The 19375-nt window shown below is 42.9% G+C and overlaps 1 pseudogene; it reads left to right on the forward strand.

The window, feature by feature from the left end:
- The first annotated feature begins 13649 nt into the window (after window positions 1-13649).
- LOC118676796 lies at window positions 13650-14976 on the forward strand (annotated as a pseudogene).
- Window positions 14977-19375: the final 4399 nt, after the last annotated feature.

A 19375-nucleotide genomic window follows, 5' to 3' on the forward strand; every position in this document is an offset into this window, starting at 1 on the left:
AGTGTCTTTTTAAGTGTTTCCATTGTCTGCGTTTGATGAAATTCTATAGTATTTGAAAAGCAGGTGCCTCTATTTTTTTTCAAGTCAACACTGCCTGCAAAACAGAATCTAATGAAAAACTTGATTTGAAGAATAAATGGTGGGGCTACCCACAGCCTGCAGCTAAAAAAGCAGGTCATTCCTTTCCCAGATGAGGGAGACTTGCTTGGCTTCCAGTTTCTCCCTCTGAGATTCTGATTTCTCCAGGCTCTTCGCAGTTTCATGCACTCTTCCTTCAGTCCAGCTACCTTCTTTCCCATCCAGGCAGATTTAACAAGAGGCTTGATCTTGAAGAAGAGCCTCATCCAGGGCCAGTTCTTCACAATCATGAAAGATCTTGCGTTCCATTGGATCGAAAGAAGTGCATCCCTAAATCAAGGAGAAAAAGCTAACCCAGACTATAAGAGAGTCGTTTTCTAAATTAAAATTTTTAATAGGCACATCTTTTTAGGAGTCCTGCGGTCTCATTTGATTCCCACAAAGCCCTCTGCAGGACTTCTGGCTTTGGCAATATTGTGGGCTAGATAGCCTGAAAATACTCCCACCACAAAAAGCCTTTAATTGAGAAATAAGCCTGAAGAGAGTGAGCAATAGAGAGTGAGTTAAACACCTGAGCAATCAGTGAGTACATGTACAGCGTGGCTATGCTCCTGGAAGAAGGGAGCCAGTCTTAGTATTGTAGGGGCTTATAGTTACATATACACGTGGATAAAGAGACAGGCTAAGCCCTGTCTGGTGTTGCTCAGTGGATAGAGCATCGGCCCGGGTTCGATTCCCGGTCAAGGGCACATGCCCGTGTTGTGGGCTCGACCCCCAGTAGGGGGCGTGCAGGAGGCAGCCGATTCATGATTCTCTCTCCTCATGGATGTTTCTATCTCCCTCTCTCTTCCTCTCTGAAATCAATAAAAATATTTTTTTTAAAAAAAAAAAAAAAAAGAGAGACAGGCTAAAACCTTTAATGAATAGCAGCTTTAATGAAAAGAAAGACTAAAACATTCACCACTGGTACAGAGAAATGTCAAGAGAGGTCCATCTGATCTGGATTAAGCTCAGGGTGAAGAAAAAAATTCCCACTCTAAGATTTTTTTAAAATCATGGACCAGCCCCAGTGGAATGTTTGAGGTGTAAATTATACTACATGACTGATATAGAAATATGCAAGAAATCAGCAAGACCATTTTTTTACACTGGTAATAAATATCCTGGGTCCTTGGGAGAGGAAAACACAAAACTGCACTGAAGAAAACACCCTAATATCAAGTATCAGAGGTTCTCTAGCCTCCTGAAGGTGAGCTTACAATTAAAAATTACAAAACACGTATTTTTAAAAAATCAACCATCAGTAAGAGAAAGCACCTACAATAAAAGTTTGATTAAACTCATAAGAATTTCAGATAATTGAACAACATTGTAGATGCTATAAAATAGATGCTATAATTATTAAAGACATAAAGAAAAGAATTGAAAAAGAAGAAAGAAATGTGCCACTATCATAAAAGAGCAGACAGATTTGAAAGAGGACCAAATAAAATGTCTAAAACTGAAAAATTCAGTCATTGAAATCAAAAACTCAATGGAAGAATTAAGCAGCTGTTGAGATCACTGGGGCACATGGAAAGGGGAATTAAGAAAAGAATAAACCTAGCGGCACAATTCACCATAGCTAAGATTTGGAAACAGCCTAAGTGCCCATCAGCAGATGAATGGATTAGAAAACTGTGGTACATCTACACAATGGAATATTATGCTGCTGTAAAAAAGAAGGAACTCTTACCATTTGCAACAGCATGGATGGAACTGGAGAGCATTATGCTAAGTGAAATAAGCCAGTCAATGAAGGAAAAATACCACATGATCTCACTCATTTATGGATAATAAAGACCATTATAAACTGATGAACAAAAATAGATACAGAGGCAGAGCAGCATGGAATAGACTGTCAAACTACAGCAGGAAGGCCGGGGAGGGTTGTGGGGGTGGGTAAGAGATCAACTGAAGAACTTGTATGCATGCATATAAGCATAACCAATGGACACAAGACACTGGGGTATAGGGGAGGCCGGAGGAATGTCAATGGAAAAAAAAATGAGACATATGTAATACTCTTTGTAATACTTTAAGCAATAAAACAAAATTTTAAAAAATAAAATAAAAATAAAAAAACTGTGGTACATCTACACAATGGAATACTATGCTGAGGTAAAAAAAAGGAAATCTTACCATTTGCAATAGCATGGGTGGAACTGAAGAGCATTATGCTAAGCAAAATCAGTCAGTCAGAGAAAGATAAATATCACATGATCTCACTCATTTATGGACTATAATAAACAACATAAACTGATTTTAAAAAAAACATATCCAGAGACAGAGAAGCATCAATCAGACCATCAAACATCAGAGGGAAGGTAGGAGAGGGTAGGGGTAAGGGGAGAGATCAACCAAAGTATTTGTATGCATGCATATAAGCCTAACCAATGGACACAGACACTAGCGGGGTGAGGGCATGAGTGAGTGGGGGGTGGGGGAGGGGAGCAATGGGGCAATAAGGACACATATATAATCCTATATAATAAACAGGTAATATGCAAATTGACCCTCACACCATAACGCCATCACAAGATGGCAGCACACACAGCGGGGATGGAGGCGGGGCCGGCGGCCGCTCCTCATGGCTTCTGCCAGGGTTACTGTGGCCCCGCAGGGGCATGGGGGTCCCGGCAGCCACTTTGCATGGCTTCTGCCAGAGTTCCCACGACCCTGTGCATGTGTGCCGGGTCCCAGAAGCCGCTTTTGCGACTTCTGCCATGGTTTCTGTGGCCCCGCGGGTCACTAGTACCTTAATAAAGAAAAAAAAAGAATGCAAAATAAAAAGAATAAACCAAAGAAAGTGGAAATCACATCACCTTTTAAAGATGAGATCAGAAACTAATGAATTAAAAAAATAAAGAAAATTAAAAAAAGGTGTTTTATTGAATAGGCTAAATAAACATCTGATATGAATGATCAAGAAAAAGAAAAGGCACAAATGAACAATACTAGAAATGGTAATACTCTAGAACTGTAATACTCTAGGGATGTGCTCTAGAAACAATTTAGATATGGTAGAAATTTTTTAAAATCTAGCAAATTGGAAAATTTAAAAGAAATGAAAATTTTCTTTTTGTAAAAAAGAGAAATATCTTAACTGAGTCAAGAAGAAAAAAATCTCAACAAGCCTATAACTATTAAATAAATTAAGTCAATGTTGTAAAATATATCATAAAAAAACACACCAGATTTAGATGGTTTCAAAGGCAAATTTTACCAAACATTCAAGGAATAAATAATCACAATAAATTGTTCATGATTTGAAAAGATGAAACATTTCTCAACTCTTATATTAGGTCAAGGTAACTCTGACTAAAGTCAGATAACACAGCAGGAAAAAAAATTATAGGAGAAACTTATTCAGGAACATTGATTCAAAAATCCTCATGATAATACTACTAGTATATGAAAAATACAGTATTTCATAAACAAAGTAGGTTTACATTCTTAAATACATATTAATATAATTCAATACATTTATAGGTTAATGAAAAAATGTGATTAATTCAACAGACACAGAAAAATAATTTAACATTTTCCGAGTAAAAATGCTTCACAAAATAAGATGGAAGGGATATCATCTACAAAATATGTCATATCTAAAAAAAAAAAAAGCAATACACACACAACAGAAAAAACTATAGAAAACATCATCTTAGGGAAATAGTAACTTTCCCCAAAATCAGAAATATGACAAATGTTGGCAAAAGTTTTTGAAGTCTGAAATACCACAAGTTAGTGATAATATAGAGTAATGAGACTTTCATACACTTCTGGTGAAGAGTAAATTGGAAAGCATTTTGGCAATATCTCATAAAGTTGAATTGTGTGTAGCCTAAAACCTAATAATTAGTACCCTGGAGAAATGTCACTCAAAGAGTGCACCTCGGCCAGCTGCTATCCACAAACTATCAGCATGACCAGCATTTTGAGTAAAGTATCCTCAAGGCACTACTGCGTATGTTCAGGGCAGGGGACATTTACAAAAATGTCACTGCAGAACTGTTTGTAATAATGAAAAATCATAAATGACTTAAATTTACTTGATCTAGAAAATGGATAAATTGTGGTATATTCAGGTAATAGAATACAATACAGTAGTTAAAATCAATAATCTAGCACTATGTTTATCAACATTAATAAAATTGAAAACTAGTACTGAATAAAATAACAAATTTTAGGATAATACATACAAAATATTATTTATGTGAAAACTAAAAACATTTAAAAAATCACATCACCTTTTAAAGATATCTGCATATCTACATATTTTCATATCTTTACAGAACTTGGATCAAGAGAAAAATGCAAGGGGCTTTACCTTTGTTAATTTATTCTTTAAAGTTGTGAGCAATTACAGAAAAAGAGTTAACAATTGATATACTTTGGTGATAGCTCCATGAGTGCATATTACAATAATTTCAGTGTGTTTAAAATATCCTTACTACTAAAAGGCTAAGTAGTTGTCACACCCTCACATGTGGTGACCTCACGCCATCGCAAGCAGGCGCACGCAGATGGGTGGGGCTGGGCTTGATGCTGTGTGCACAGCACAGAGTCTGCCTGGGAGTCCGGCCTCCTCCCAGCTCCACATGTGGCCAGGCCTGGGGGTCCCGTGGCTCCATGCGGTGCAGAGGAGGCAGGTCCAGAGGGTCCCTGTGTGGCGTGGAGGCCTGGGGGTCCTGGGCTCCTCTGCAAGGCACAGAAGCCTGGAGGTCCTCAGATCTGGCCTACCTCTTTGGGGTGATCGATTGCAAGGCTCCTGCCCTGTGACAGCGCACAGGCCAGGCTGGGGGACCCCGCCCCCATGCATGAATTTAATGCGCCAGGCTATTAGTTTCATAATAATTTTTTAAAAGTCATCCTATGGCCCCGGCCAGTTTCGCTAGGTGGTTAGAGTGTCATCCCACAGAACAAAGGGTTTTTGGTTCAATTCCTGGTCAAGGCCACATATATGGGTTGCAGGTTCAACCCCTGGTCCTGGTACGTGGGAGACAACCAATCAATGTCTCTCTCTCACATTGATGTTTTTCTCTCTCCCCTGCTCCTCCCTCCCTGCCACTCTGTCTGCATATCAATAGGAAAAATAATATATCTTCAGGTGAGGATTAAAAAATAGTCATCCTATGATTTAGAAAGAATCCTATATAATAAAAGGCTAATATGCAAATTGACCGAACAGCAGAACAACCGGTCACTATGATGAGCACTGACCACCAGGGGGCAGACGCTTAATGCAGAGGCTACCCTGTGGTGGTCAATGCGCTCCCACAGGGGGAGCACTGCTCAGCCAGAAACCCTGAGCCGGGCTCATGACTGATGAGCACAACGGTGATGGCAGGAGCCTCTCCCGCCTCCCATCAGTCGGACATCCCCCGAGGGCTCCCAGAGGCGAGAGGGTTCAGGCTGGGCTGAGAGGCCCCCTGAGTGCACGAATTTATTATCCCTCTAGGGCAAAATAAAGATCTTATTTTAGTGATGAATAAAGTGAACCCCTAAATTTCCCTAACCCCCAACCCCTAGATTTCCATACCACACTGAGACTATATGAGGGTCACAGAAGACTCTTAGAAGACATATATCTAATATCTCTGACATCATGTAATTATCTTTTTCTTCTTTGGGTTAACAGAAATAATGAACAGATTGTTAATTAAGCAAGCTATACTAAGACCTGCGGACCTCTCTCCAGAAGGTAAACTATGCTACAAAACAGGTAAATGCAACAACTGCAGACTCCCTTGCTCACAGTCTCATTATTTGGAGGTTTTGCTAGATTTCTTTCCATGAGTGCATTGACAAAACCTACCCCTAAGTGTCTAAATGTGGTGGTAAATGTCCCCAGTGAACCTGGCTGAAATGAAGAGAGTTATGATTACATGTCACCAAGAGGCACAGTTTCCCCTAGGGAGGTGGTAAAGTGGCCAGAACACCTCCTCACTTGACAGAAAACTTCCCCAAAGAGATGGCTGTACACAAAAACTCTTCCAGGTCTGCTCCTGTTAGGAATTGTGAGTCATACCACCCTCAGAGATCCAGACTTCTCTGACAATAAGGAACCCCACTTAAGGGAAGGCTACAATCAGTGCAAGAAATACCTGAGTTAAGTAATATATATGCTTATATGTTGGATAAGGCTAATAAAATACCTTTGTGTTCTGTCTGGTTGGTGTTCCAGAATTTAAAAACTTTTAAGTTAAGTCTGAGCCTAAGCAGAGGAGGCAGCTCCTCACTTTGACCTATTATAAGGCAACTAGAGGCCCGATGCACAAAATTCTTGCAAGAGTAGGCCTTCCTTCCCCCAGCTTCCAGCACCCAGGACCCAGGCTTCCCTCGCAGCCCCGGCTTTGTCCAGGAGGTCATCTGGAAGGACATCTGGAAGGATGTCCAGTCTAATTAGCCTATTACCCTTTTATTATTATCTAATAGAGGCCTGGTGCACAAAAATTTGTGCACTCGGGGGAAAGAGGGGGTCCCTCAGCCCGGCCTGTGCCCTCTCGCAGTCTGGGACCCCTCGGGAGATAACGACCTGCTGGCTTAGGGCTGCTCCCGGGTGGCAGAGGGCAGGCCCAATCCCTAGGTATAGCCCCTGGTCGGGCTCAGAGCAGGGCCGATTGGGGAGTTGGGGCGCCGCCCCTGTCATGCACAGAGCAGGGCGGATCGGGAGGTTGCGATGCCACCCTCAGTCACGCTCAGGGTAGGGCCGATTGGGGGGTTGGGGCACCACCCCCTGTCACACTCAAGGCAGGGTCAATGGGAAGGTTGCGGCGCCACCCCCTGTCACGCACAGAGCAGGGTCGATCAGGGGTTTGGGGAGCTCCCCCCTGTCACTCACAGAGTAGGGCCGATAGGGGAGTTGGGGCACCGCCCCCTGTCACACACAGAGCAGGGCTGATCAGGGGGTTGGGGTGCTGCACCCTGTCACACTCAGGGCAGGGCCGATGGGGAGGTTATGGCTCTACCCCGTCACACACAGAGCAGGGCCTGTGGGGGGCGTTTGGGGCGTCGCCCTCTATCACAAACAGAGCAGGGCCGATCAGGGGGTTGGGGGGGAGGTTATGGCTGCTGAAAGTAGGTTTCTGGCCTTTGTTTACCTTCTGTATTTTAAACAATGTTGCGATCCTGCTGGCTGAAGCCTGGCGACTAAAGCAGGTTTCTGGGGTTTTGTTTAGCTTCTGTATTTGTAACATAGTTGCTTAGAGTTGCAGCTCAGAGGCCGGCAGCGGCAGGCGGGGAACGTTGGAGTCCTCCGTCACTGAAGCAAGCAAGCCTCATGTTAGCTTCCAGCTGCCTGGCTGCCGGCCGCCATCTTGGCTGGCAGTTAATTTGCATATCTCGCTGATTAGCCAATGGGAAGGGTAGCAGTCGTATGCCAATTACCATGTTTCTCTTTTATTAGATAGGATGCTAATAAAAGGGTAATAGGCTAATTAGAGTGGACATCTTCCGGACAAAGCCATGGTGACAGGGGCTGAGGCAGAGACAGTTAAGGGCGATCAGGCCAGCAGGGGAGAACAGTTAGGGGCGACCAGGCCAGCAGGGGGGGGTAATCAGGCACGCAGACAGAGTGGTTAGGGGTGATCAGGGAGGCAGGCAGGTGAGCAGTTAGGAGCCAGCAGTCCCAGATTGCAAGAGAGTGCAGGCCAGGCTGAGGTACCCTTCTTCCCCACCACCCCCCACCTGTGCACAAATTTCATGCACCAGGCCTCTAGTAGATGAGATAAGATCACATTGATTGAGGCACACCATTACCCTAGCACTGTGGATGCAGGGAGAGATATTATACATCTCTTCCAGAGTCCTCTGGAATTTGATTTGCATCAGTGTGCCTGGTACTCTGGCTTGGAACAATGTGAAGACTTTAGATAGTCTTTCATCTTTCATTGCTTCCAGTTGGCCCCCAAAAAGCCAACTTTTAAAAACACCTAAAAGAAATGTCAGATATTAGTTCCATAGTGGGTATTCAAGAAATGTCTGTTTAATTAGCCTATGAGCAGTTGATGTATCCATTTATCAGTTCTAGTTCTTGTTAAGTTTTATTTCATGTCTAAAATGTATTTTTTAGAAAGCTTGGTTTAATAAATATTAAGTTTACAAAAAAATATTTTATTTAATCCTGTGGTTATATTGGTCCCTTAAGAACTTAGACCATTTTCCCCCTTATCTGTTAATAATGTCTAGGTTATCCAGGGAACTTGGCTTTTGTTTTAAGACAGGCCCAGGCAGGCAGTTCTCTAAAGCACCAGGCAGGATTCTATAGCTTGTTTTGAAAATGGCAACACAGTATTTTCAGGCTTTGTGGTCCACATATAGTCTCTGTAGAATATTCTTCTTTTTTTTATACAACGCTTTAGAATATAAAACCTTTTTTACTAAGTGGGTCATATTAAAAAAAAATAGGCCATAGAGATGGCCCTTAGTCCATAATTTGCTGACCCCTGCTCTAGAGAAAGGCACTTTTGTCCTGGGAATTAAATAATTCACATAAAAAAATTTTTGAGAATCATTAATAAAGGCCAAGATGAGGTAAATGAAGTACCTAAGGCACAAATTTTAAGAATGCCATCACTTTCAGAGTTGTACAAGTCAGCACTTGCATAACCCTAAGAGTGAACTCCTCCTTAAATTTTGTACCTTTGGAGGCTCACTCACCTCATGCTAGATGAGTAGTATACAGCAAAAATAACTAAACACACAAGGAAGCAAAATCAACAGAAACAACAAACAGCAAAACCAGATGCTCAGGTACTGAAAATGTGGGGATCAAGTAACATTTTATGATTATGTCCTATAGAGTTCTTTTCCTATGAGCTCTTCAACCTAGACCCTCTGATTCTCTTTCAAACAATATGGTCCTTATATGGATATAGTAAGAAACACGATGTTGACCATCAGATAAAACCAAATCTATTAGTTAGCAGTTTCCCAAAATATGTGGATGCTACCAAGATCATCTAAGATAAAGCAGAACTTAGTGAATCACATTTAATGAAGTTAACTTTGGATTAATTTTTTTGGATAGCGGGGTTGACCTAAAGTTATTAATTACTCAGACAGTCCTCTAGAATTAATTCCCTAAAACAGTACTTATGGGTTAATCTGTTTACACACAAACAGTTAACCACAGCATGTTGATTCATCTTTTTCTAGCTCTGATATGTATACATATTTTTTTTAGCAGACTATGGTTTATTCTGCATTTTATATCTTTGCACAGACTTGCTTAGATGAATAATTATAAAAGTGAATGTAGTCAAGACTGAGGTTTAAGGAGCATTACATATATCTCTCAAAGAGCAAGGACGTTTCCACTTTCACCTGTGCTCTTTGTATTGTTTGTGGTCACAAGAGCTAAAGAGTGCCTTATAATTGAACTTTCATGGGTATTTTAAGATACACATTCTTTCCTCCCACTCTTCTCCAAATGAATTCTTTGCAGAGTTCTGGTTACCTTGGTGATTCCCAAGCGGTACTGGGTATGGGCTATCTCTAAGGAGCCAAGTAATTCTTCAGCTACTTTTCTGCTGCTCACAAGCTTGCTCTTTGGAAAGGCCTTCAGGTTCAGAATGCAGAACCTAATTTAAAATAGGCAAAGAATAAATTCTGGGATCAGGAAGTCATATGATTCAAATAAAGAATGATCTGGACAAAGTAAGGGAGAAAGAAGTACAGATTTCTATCTTCTACCAATATGTTCAACTTTCACAAAACTCCTGGCAATAGAAATGAGAGTATAAGCAATGATGCCTTACTTTGGGATAATAGTGTGTGTTTTTCAGACAGCCTCATTTGACCCCCTGCTCAATTATGGAAGGAAGGAGAGATTGGGAGGAGGAGAAGAGAGAGAGGGGCAGGTTTGCGTGTCTCTGTTGTACAAATAAGAAAAATGAAAAGCAGAGACAAGTTCCAAGATTCCTTTACCCTTATGGTAAGTTGGTGGAGAACTAGAAATATGCCTTTTAATTCTGAGACAGGTACTCCGTCCACATCATCATACTTCACTCAAATTTGCTTGATGACCTATCGTTTGCTCTTTTAGAATTTGGGAAATAGAAAGCCACACACCCTGCTGGCTTTCGCATATTTGCTAGTGAAGCAACAGCTGCGTGGATGGCAGCTAGGATTGAGTACATACAACATTTCAGAGATTCAATTCAGCCTCCATATCTTTTTTCTGTATATATTTCTTCTATATGTGGGTCTATTATCCGTTAATAGAGATATAAGGACATTACAGCTGCATAGATGTTGGATTTAAGGGGAAATAATAATGGAACTCTGTCATCATATATCTCACCACCACCAAAACATATTGATCTGTGGTCTGGAGGACATCAACCAAACAAACAACGCATGCCTAAACACCCGAAAGATAAACAGAATAGATTGCCTCAGGCTTCTTGGATCCTGGGACATAGTTTACCTTTGTTTAAAATCAGCAGTTGGTTTGGGAAACCTTTCCGGCATCTCCTAATCACTTCCAAGACACCATTACAGCCCAGCTGCTATAGAACTAAGTGAGGGTCCATTACACCTGAAGGAAGAAGAGTCCAGTTGAGTCTGTGTCTAAAAAAATTATTACCCTAGATTTTGTCCTAATTGCTGCACCTTCAGTTCAAAGAGTTTGAATTTGGTGTTCCCTGTATGATCCTATATGGTAAAGAGCTAATATGCTAATTAGACTGAACAGCAGAACGTGTATCCAGATGACCTTCTGGACAACCATCCGGACAACTTCCGGAGGAAGCTGGGGCTGGGAGGGCTGCAAGAGCCAGCCTGGGCTGCGAGGGGCTGCGAGGGCCAGCTGTGACTGTGAGGGGCTGCTAGGGTCAAGCCCCTCACACAAATTTCGTGCATTGGGCCTCTAGTGGGTAATACTTAGTTCACCCACTCCCAGCCTGATGACACTCACAGTGCCCATCCTATTATGTGGGAGTCCCCAAATAGGATTTACCTGAAATTCCTTTAACATGGAATGAACCCTTTAGTTTTCAGTCAGTCAAGACTTAATAAGCAAAAACTCCTAGAAGGTGAAAAAGAATACATTTTTGCTAGAATGTAAAGGTCTGGTATCACATCTATTCATGAGCAACCCCCCACTCCACCCCCCACCTCCAAAAAAAAACCAGCTAGAGAGAGGAATAAGAATTCAAAAGGGAACTGATATCTCCAAGTAGGACAAAGGGATTACAAGAAGGGAGAATAAAAAGAAAGGAAAATGGCACAACAAAATTGTGTTTACTGTTTTGCCTTACAAAGGATGTGGCCACATTCCAGCTTACATTTCACATCTAAGTTTATTCTGTAGTATAAATATCCTCCTATCACCTTCTCTTTCATCAAAAGAAGCACCACTAGAGCTGCAATCTCAGGTAGAAGCCTTTGAAAAACCATCTAAGGAGCCACTGTGTCTGGCTCTCAGCAAGTCTTCTGGAAGAAGCTAAGCAGCACTCCTTCTAACTCCTACTAAAGTTTTATTTTTTTAAAAAATGGGAATGAGACGACTGTGTGCAGGGTCACAGAAATCTCTCTATATAAAAGCCTAATGTGCAAATTGTCCCCATGGGAATTCAACCAAGAGACCGATCACTTGCTATGACATGCACTGACCACCGAGGGGCAGTGTGGAACGAAGGAAGGCCTCAGCCAGCTGCCGGAAGGCCCCGATTGGACCTGATCGCTGGCCAGGCCTAGGGATCCTACCCATGCACAAATTTCATGCACTGGGCCTCTAGAAAATAAGTAAAAGCCATATACCCATATTCCTGTACTCCCATCCCATTCATAGACAGAAGCAGATAATCTGCAAAAAGTGGCAAAGGTCGGATCCTATGACACCTTACAGTCAAGCACATTCATTTCCTTTAAGTACATATGAAGAGCTGTTTTTATTAGAACATGAAGCTTTTCTTATAACTTTGTCTTATGACTTAAAGAAAAAAAGTATCTCTGCTGAAATCAGAGCTGACTCCATGGGAGGCAACTCTAATAGGTAACAGAATGGCTCCAAAATAGAGGTAGCTAATTAGATTCCTTGCTAGATGGAAGCAATGTCCCTAGATGCATTCAGAAACCCAGCTGATACAAAACAATGAGGCAAAAACATACAGCGTGAATGAACATGAAGTGTTTGCATTGCAAAATCTCAAACTGCAGCATCATTGTTTAGCATCACACTTTCCAAAAATAGGTCACAGGCTGTCAAGATTGGGATCTTAATTACAGGAGGTTAATAAAAATGCAAAATACTACAGAACCTTAGAAATTGGAATCAGCAACATCTGGCTACATATTCCAAGGGTGATTAGTGCTCTAAAGACATAAGTGCTTGACAAATACACAACTTTGAGACTGACAGCCTCCGGCCAAACTTTATAGAAGTCTGTAATTCTAAAGAGAAAGCTGGGAATCTTTAAGCCCATGACATAAGAAAAGCAAGCCATGTAGTTAATAGTAAGAACTTTGTTTGGGCAATTCTATATAATAAAAGCCTAAGCAACCATTACTGTGGAACAACCAGAACGACCAGACACTATGATGCGCACTGACCACCAGGGGGCAGATGCTCAATGCAGGAACTTCCCCCTGGTGGTCAGTGTGCTCCCACAGGGGAAGAGCCACTCAGCCAGAGCACAGCAGCAGTGGCAGGAGCTTCTCCTGCCTTCGCAGCAGCACTAAGGAGCAGCGCTAAGGAGCAATGAGCCCAGCAGTAAGGAGTAGCGAGCAGGCGGGCTGTATGGAGCGAGGGGTCCCGGACTGTGAGAGGGTGCAGGCCAGGCTGAGGGACACCCCCACCCCTTCCCAGAGCACAAATTTTATGCATCGGGCCTTTAGTTGAAAACATAAAAAAACCTGATTCATCACCCACCTTACCCCATCATCCTTCTACCACCACCTACTCATCAAAAAGTATCCACTACAATTATCCAATACATGTGAACAATCTAAGTAGCCATCTACAGATGACTGGATAAAAAAGTTTTAGTATATATATTCCATTGAATATTATCTATATATATAAAAAACCAGTGTCTGTGACGACCAAACGACCGGTCACCATGAGGTGTATTGAGCACCTCTCGGTCCAACCCCCCCCCCTCCCCCCGGCCCTCAGGCTCTGAATGATCAGGGGATGGCTAATGGGGGAACCAGGGTGAGTGGAGCGGCGGGGACTGGAGAGCGGGTGGAAGGCAGACCTCTTGGTCCCTCCCCCCAGCCCCCAGGCTCCAATCGATCGGTGGTGGCGGTGGGGCGGAACTAGGGACTGGCTCCCTTAGTTGTCCTGCAGGTTCAATCTCCAGAGGACAGGACAGGCACTAATGGACCAGTGCCACCGGCATGATCCTGACTGCGCTGCTGACCTCTTGGAGCTCGGCCTCAGGCACTGTAGCCGCTTCCCCTTCCTAGACACTACTCAAGGAAGAAAGGATACCACCAGCAGCACCAGGGGTGACCAGCGGTGACTGCTCTCCCCGTGCTTCCTCCAGGTCACTTGAGCCAGCCCCTGCCGGCCCCTGCTCCAGATGAAGTGTGAGCACTGCACATGGAAGGAATGTAGTAAAAAAACAAAAACCGATGACCAAAAGAATGCTGCAGTCAACATGCGGAGTCTGGCTCAGGAGAATGGAGAGAAGAGAGAATTCCATAAGTTGGCCAATGCCAAGATATTTCTGAGTGACTGCCTAGCGTGTGACAATTGTGTGACCGCAGAGGAAGGAGTCCAAGTTTCCCAGCAGAACACCAAGGACTTCTTCCGTGTTCTGAACCTTAATAAGAAATGTGGTGCCTTACAGCACAAGGTGCTGGCAGTGTCCGTGTGTCCTCAGTCTCTGCCTTATTTTGCTGCTAAATTCAGCCTCAGTGTCACTGATGCATCCTGAAGGATCTGAGGCTTCCTCAAAAGCCTTGGGGCGCACTGTCTTTGACATGAAGATAGCTGCAGACTTCAGCATCCTGGAGAGTCAGAAGGAATTTGTGCGTCGGTACTGCCGGCACCTTGAGGAAGAGCCCCGGCTACCCATGCTGACCTCCGCCTGCCCCGGCTGGGTCCAATATGCAGAGCGCATGCTGGGTCACCCTATCACCCCACACCTCTGAACGGCCAAGTCTCCCCAGCAGATCATGGGCTCTCTGACGAAGGATTACTTCCCCAGTAGGCAGAACCTGTCCCCAGACAAGATTTTCCACGTCATTGTGGCCCCATGTTATGACAAGAAACTGGAGGCCCTTCAAGAAGATGTTCCCACAGCTTTACATAGTTCCTGGGGTGCTGACTGCATGTTAAGCTCAGGTGAAATTGTCCAGATAATGAAGCAAAGTGACCTTGCCTTGAACACCACCACTGTGGACACTGTTTGGAGACATGAAGGAAGAGGAGGTGAGGCTCCAGGAGGGTGCCAGCTCCGACGGGTACCTGGCACACATCTTCAGGCACACAGCCAAGGAGCTGTTCAACGAGGATGTGGGGGTGCTCACCTACCACACTCTGAGGAAAAAAGACTTCCAGGAGGTCACTCTTGAAAGGGACAGAGAGGTTCTGCTACACGTTGAGGCTGCTTATGGCTTTTGGAACATCCAGTAGCCTTGAAGCTGTAGAGGGGCAAGTTCCCCTGCCACTTCGTGGAGTGGTCCTGGCCTGCGCCAGGGATGCCTAAGTGGCAGGGGCCTGGCCCAGGCAGAGGATAGACATGTGGACAGGGCACTGCTGCGGCAGATGGAAAGCATCTACGCTGCCATCCTGGTGTGGCCCCTGGGATCCAGCGCCCATGTGCAGGAGCTGTACCAGGAGTGGCTGGGGGGTGGGGGGGAGGCGACTCTCCCCAGGCCCAGGCAGCCCTGCACACCACCTAGCGGCCCAGGGCAGCCTGCCAGGACATCAAGTGGTAAAGGTCCAGCAGACACCTGGCCTGCGGGCCACCTGAGGAGGGGTGTCAGACACATGAAGGAAGACTTAGCATCTCCATCATCGCTTTGGTTTTCAGAATTCTGTGCTCCCCATCTGTCGGCTCCCTCCCTCTGAGGGGTGCTGTCATCGTCACATGGATGCACCTGGAATATTGTATCTCGAGAGGATTGCCCCAATATACATATCCTTTTATCTGACGATGAAAAAATCCCAAAGAACAAGAATTGAGACAGACTACTATCCTTTAGGCTTAAAAAATTCTGGAAGTGTCCTGCAAAGAGCTGAGACTTGGTTCTGTCCATGCGCCTCAGAGCGATTGGATGAGGAAATGGCCTGGCTTGGCCCTGACTTTACTCAGTGTTACTCTTGAAGGTGTCTTTGCCACAATGTGAATAAACTGCCACCTTTTGGAATAGGGGCTCAGATGAAAGTCTGCATTCCCACCTTTTCTTGAAATAGATCTATATTCTGCAGCTGTGGCCACGGTCCTGAGACCAGGTCCTGCCAACCAGGTCTTGTCGCCGGGAATCAGGGGGCACTGGAGAGGAGGCCCCCCTAGGGCCCTTTTACATTCAGGGATTGAGCTGAACTCACTTTGGGGAGGCCTGGCAAGGGTGGCAGGTGCCACAGATGGCAGGATGGAGACTGGAGAGGTGGACACCCTGCTCAGTCCCTCCCTGGGTGAGGTCAGGCAGATGAAGGCCAGACAGCCCGCCCCACAATTGGGTGAGATAGCATCCTATGTGTCCACATCTCACCCCGTGGGCCCGGCCACTCCCCTTAGCTCCGGACAGCCCTCTTGTTCCATGACAGCGTGCTCTGCCCTCACATCCTGCTCACCCTAAATGAGAAGGAAGAGAGCAGTTGGCCCACAGACAGCTACACAGAAAGATACGCAGCCACCACAGAGCCCAGCACCCCATGCACGTTCGGGCTTTCCTGTGAAGTGAGGCCTGTGGTCACCCTGGTGTTGGTTTTTAGAGCACTTGGATTTTGTTACCATGTGGGTAACATTCTTCTTGAACTCCTCAGCCAGTTAGATTTCCCTCATTCATGTGTTATTGTACCTGTGCACCCATCTGGGTTGATAACTTGGGCATTGTGTGAAATTACCTATTTTCTGCTTTCAATCTATTTACAGTGGGGTTTCATCCTCTGTGGAAACATAGATCCATTTCTGATTATGGAATAAACAGTTGAAGTGTCAAAAAAAAAAAAAAAAAAAAAGCAGCTGCCAGGTGACTCCTGATAACTGGCAGGAACTTCTGTGGGATGGATCCGGATCCCAGGCCAGCAAGGGCATCCCACTGCCCCCCCACAGAGGGCCGATCAGGTCCTGGCTCCCCTCCCCACCCCCATCCTCCTTGGGACCCTACTTGTGCATAAATTTGTGCACCAGGCCTCTAGTTTAAACATAAAAAGGAGTAAATCCTGCCATATGAGAAAACATGCATGAACCTTAAGGGCATTATGCTAGGTGAAATAAGTCAGGCAAAGACAACTATATGATCTCACTTATATGTAGAATCTTAAAAAAAGAAAATGAAAACACAAAACTCATAGAAAAAGAAATCAGATTTGTAGTTAACTGGAGTAGAGGATGGGGGGCATGAAAAACTGGATGAAGGTGGTCAAATAGTACAAACTTCTAGTTATAACATAAATAATACTAGGGATGCATGTACAGCATGATGACTAGAGTAAACACTGCTACTGGTACATATGAGTTAAGAGAGTAATTCCTATGAGTTTACATCACAAGGAAAATAAATTTTATTTTCATTTTTTTGTATGTATATGAAATGATGGATGTTAACTAAGCTTGTGGTAATCATTTCATATTTAAATAAGTCAAATAATTATTCTGTACACCTTAAACTATAGAGTGCTTTATATCAATAATATCTCAATAGAACTTGGAAAGAAAAGAAACCAAAAAAAAAGTACCTACTGCCCAGAAATTCATAACTAAAGAGATAGATACTATTAGGGAGAGGGAAGATACTAGTCTTTGGAAGAACGACCAGAACAGCGGTTCTCAACCTGTGGGTCGAGACCCCTTTGGGTGTCGAATGACCCTTTCACAGGGGTCGCCTAAGACCATCGGAAAACACATATATAATTACATACTGTTTTGTGATTAATCACTATGCTTTAATTATGTTCAATTTGTAACAGTGAAATTGGGGGTCACCACAACATGAGGAACTGTATTAAAGGGTTGCGGCATTAGGAAGGTTGAGAACCACTGGACTAGAGAGTTTTTAACAATTAGAAATGGATTTAGGAACTGTCTTTATGGTCAACTTAGATAATTCAGACCAAACAATTTCCTTTATGCTTATATATCTGCCCGAATCCCCCAATTGATTATTCAATCTCTTTTTATTATACTTTGCCCTTGTAGACAATGACATAGAAGCTCATCCACATTTTAGCATGAAATTTAAGAAGGAATTTAAATGGTAATATCAGGTATTCCAATGTCACACAATTGAGCCTGCTTTGTGAAATCCTTCTGTATGTCCACTTGAATCTCAATTCAAAGGCAATCTTGTGGAGGTTTTAAAGATCTCACTTTTTAAAAATATGTTTTTATTGATTTTTTTAAGATAAAAAGAGGAAGGGAGAAGAATAGAGAGATAGAAACATTGATGGGAGAGAAACATCATCCATTGGCTGCCTCCTGCACGCCTCCTACTGGGGATTAAGCCTGTAATATGGGCATGTGCCCTGACCAGGAACTGAACAGGTAACCTCTTGGTTCATGGATTAATGCTCAACCACTGAGCCACACTGGCTGGGCTAAAGATCTCACTTTTAACTTGCTTTCATTTTTCTTCCCTTTTTTATGTAAAGGGAACTGGTAAATGTTTCTTAAGGAGACATTCAATATGACTTAAATCAAATATATACCCTAGTGTAGATTACAAAGAAATCCAATTCTTACCTGGCATTCTGTTTATATTGGTCTTTATGCACCTCACAAAATGAGGTGCTGCTGATTTCAGATTAGTCATCAATTTATTTAGGATTTCCTAAAATAGACACATAACAAACAAAATCACTTTGCAAATCATTAAAAATATTAATGCACTTCACAAGTGTGTCCAAGTCCATCAACTTCATCTTAAAGCCAAAATGCATACTGACGACAAAATAATGAATTCAAGGTTCTTCTCTGCTTATAAAACATACATGATTTCTTTCCTATGTCAAGTAGTTCTTCATCTGACATAGTTCTATTATGAATCATGTCTACCTGTTTTAAATTTGATAGCAATAATTTATGGCTGGGAAATAAAATGGCTTGAAGAAAGAAATTGTTTCTCAAGTTTTCTGTCTAGAAAATGTTTGTATTATATTCTCTGGGAGCAGAATCTGAGATGAGAATTCTGATTCAAGAGACTTGTTTGGAGAATGAGGGAAGCAAGATAGAGCAGCGGGGGGGGGGGGGGGGGGGGGGGAGGGGGCGAGCAGGAGGAATAGCAATGGTATAAACTCTGCCTAGTCTGATCCCTGCAGGAGCTCTGAGCTGAAATGCACCAATTGCATCACAGTTAGTCCCACCTTGAGGTAAGGGAGGGGCCAGAGTCTGGAGCTGAGGGTATGGAGACAATTTAGCTTACCATTTGGCCAAGGGCAGTTCTGGCAAGAATTGTTGTAACGTACCCCACCAATCACAGAAGAATGCCTTGCTACCATACTTCACTATGAGATGTTTGTTATGAGCCAATATTTTTGTTAAAGTCAACAGTGTCCACTAAAACCCAGTAATATCAAGATAAACTTTCAACTTTTCCAAGTTGACTGTCTTCAGATTCTTCATTCTTATTTGAAGATGTAAAATTTCAAATAAGTAATAACATATGCAGATTGTAAGGCAGTTAATATATGAATAGATGCAATTAAAAATTACTTTATGCAGAGATGCAACCACTTGGAATGAAGCTCCCTTCTTGTGTTTATTTTCCCCAAACTGTAGAGCTAAAAAAAAAAAAAAAAAAAGACATTTAAAAAGCTCTTTTTTTTTGGTTACATTATCACGCCCTGCTGATGAAAGCATATATTCATCAAAGTTCTAAAAGCACTATGGCAATATCTACAAAAGCTTTAAAATACTTATGTATTAATACAAAAAGTGTATTTCTAGTGCTTTCCTTGAGGAAATAATCAGGCAACTGTGTAAAGATATTCATTGCAGCACTTAGTCATACAAAAAAATTGAGCCAAAAAAAAAATTATCAACAAATGTTCATCAATAGGAAGTTGGTTTCATTAAGTTATGAAAGAACAGGTATACAATGAAATGCTTCAACTTTTTTAAATGATAGTGTGGATCCA

The sequence above is a fragment of the Myotis myotis genome, unplaced genomic scaffold (assembly GCF_014108235.1).
Source record: "Myotis myotis isolate mMyoMyo1 unplaced genomic scaffold, mMyoMyo1.p scaffold_m19_p_2, whole genome shotgun sequence".
In the NCBI taxonomy this organism is placed as follows: Eukaryota; Metazoa; Chordata; class Mammalia; order Chiroptera; family Vespertilionidae; genus Myotis; species Myotis myotis.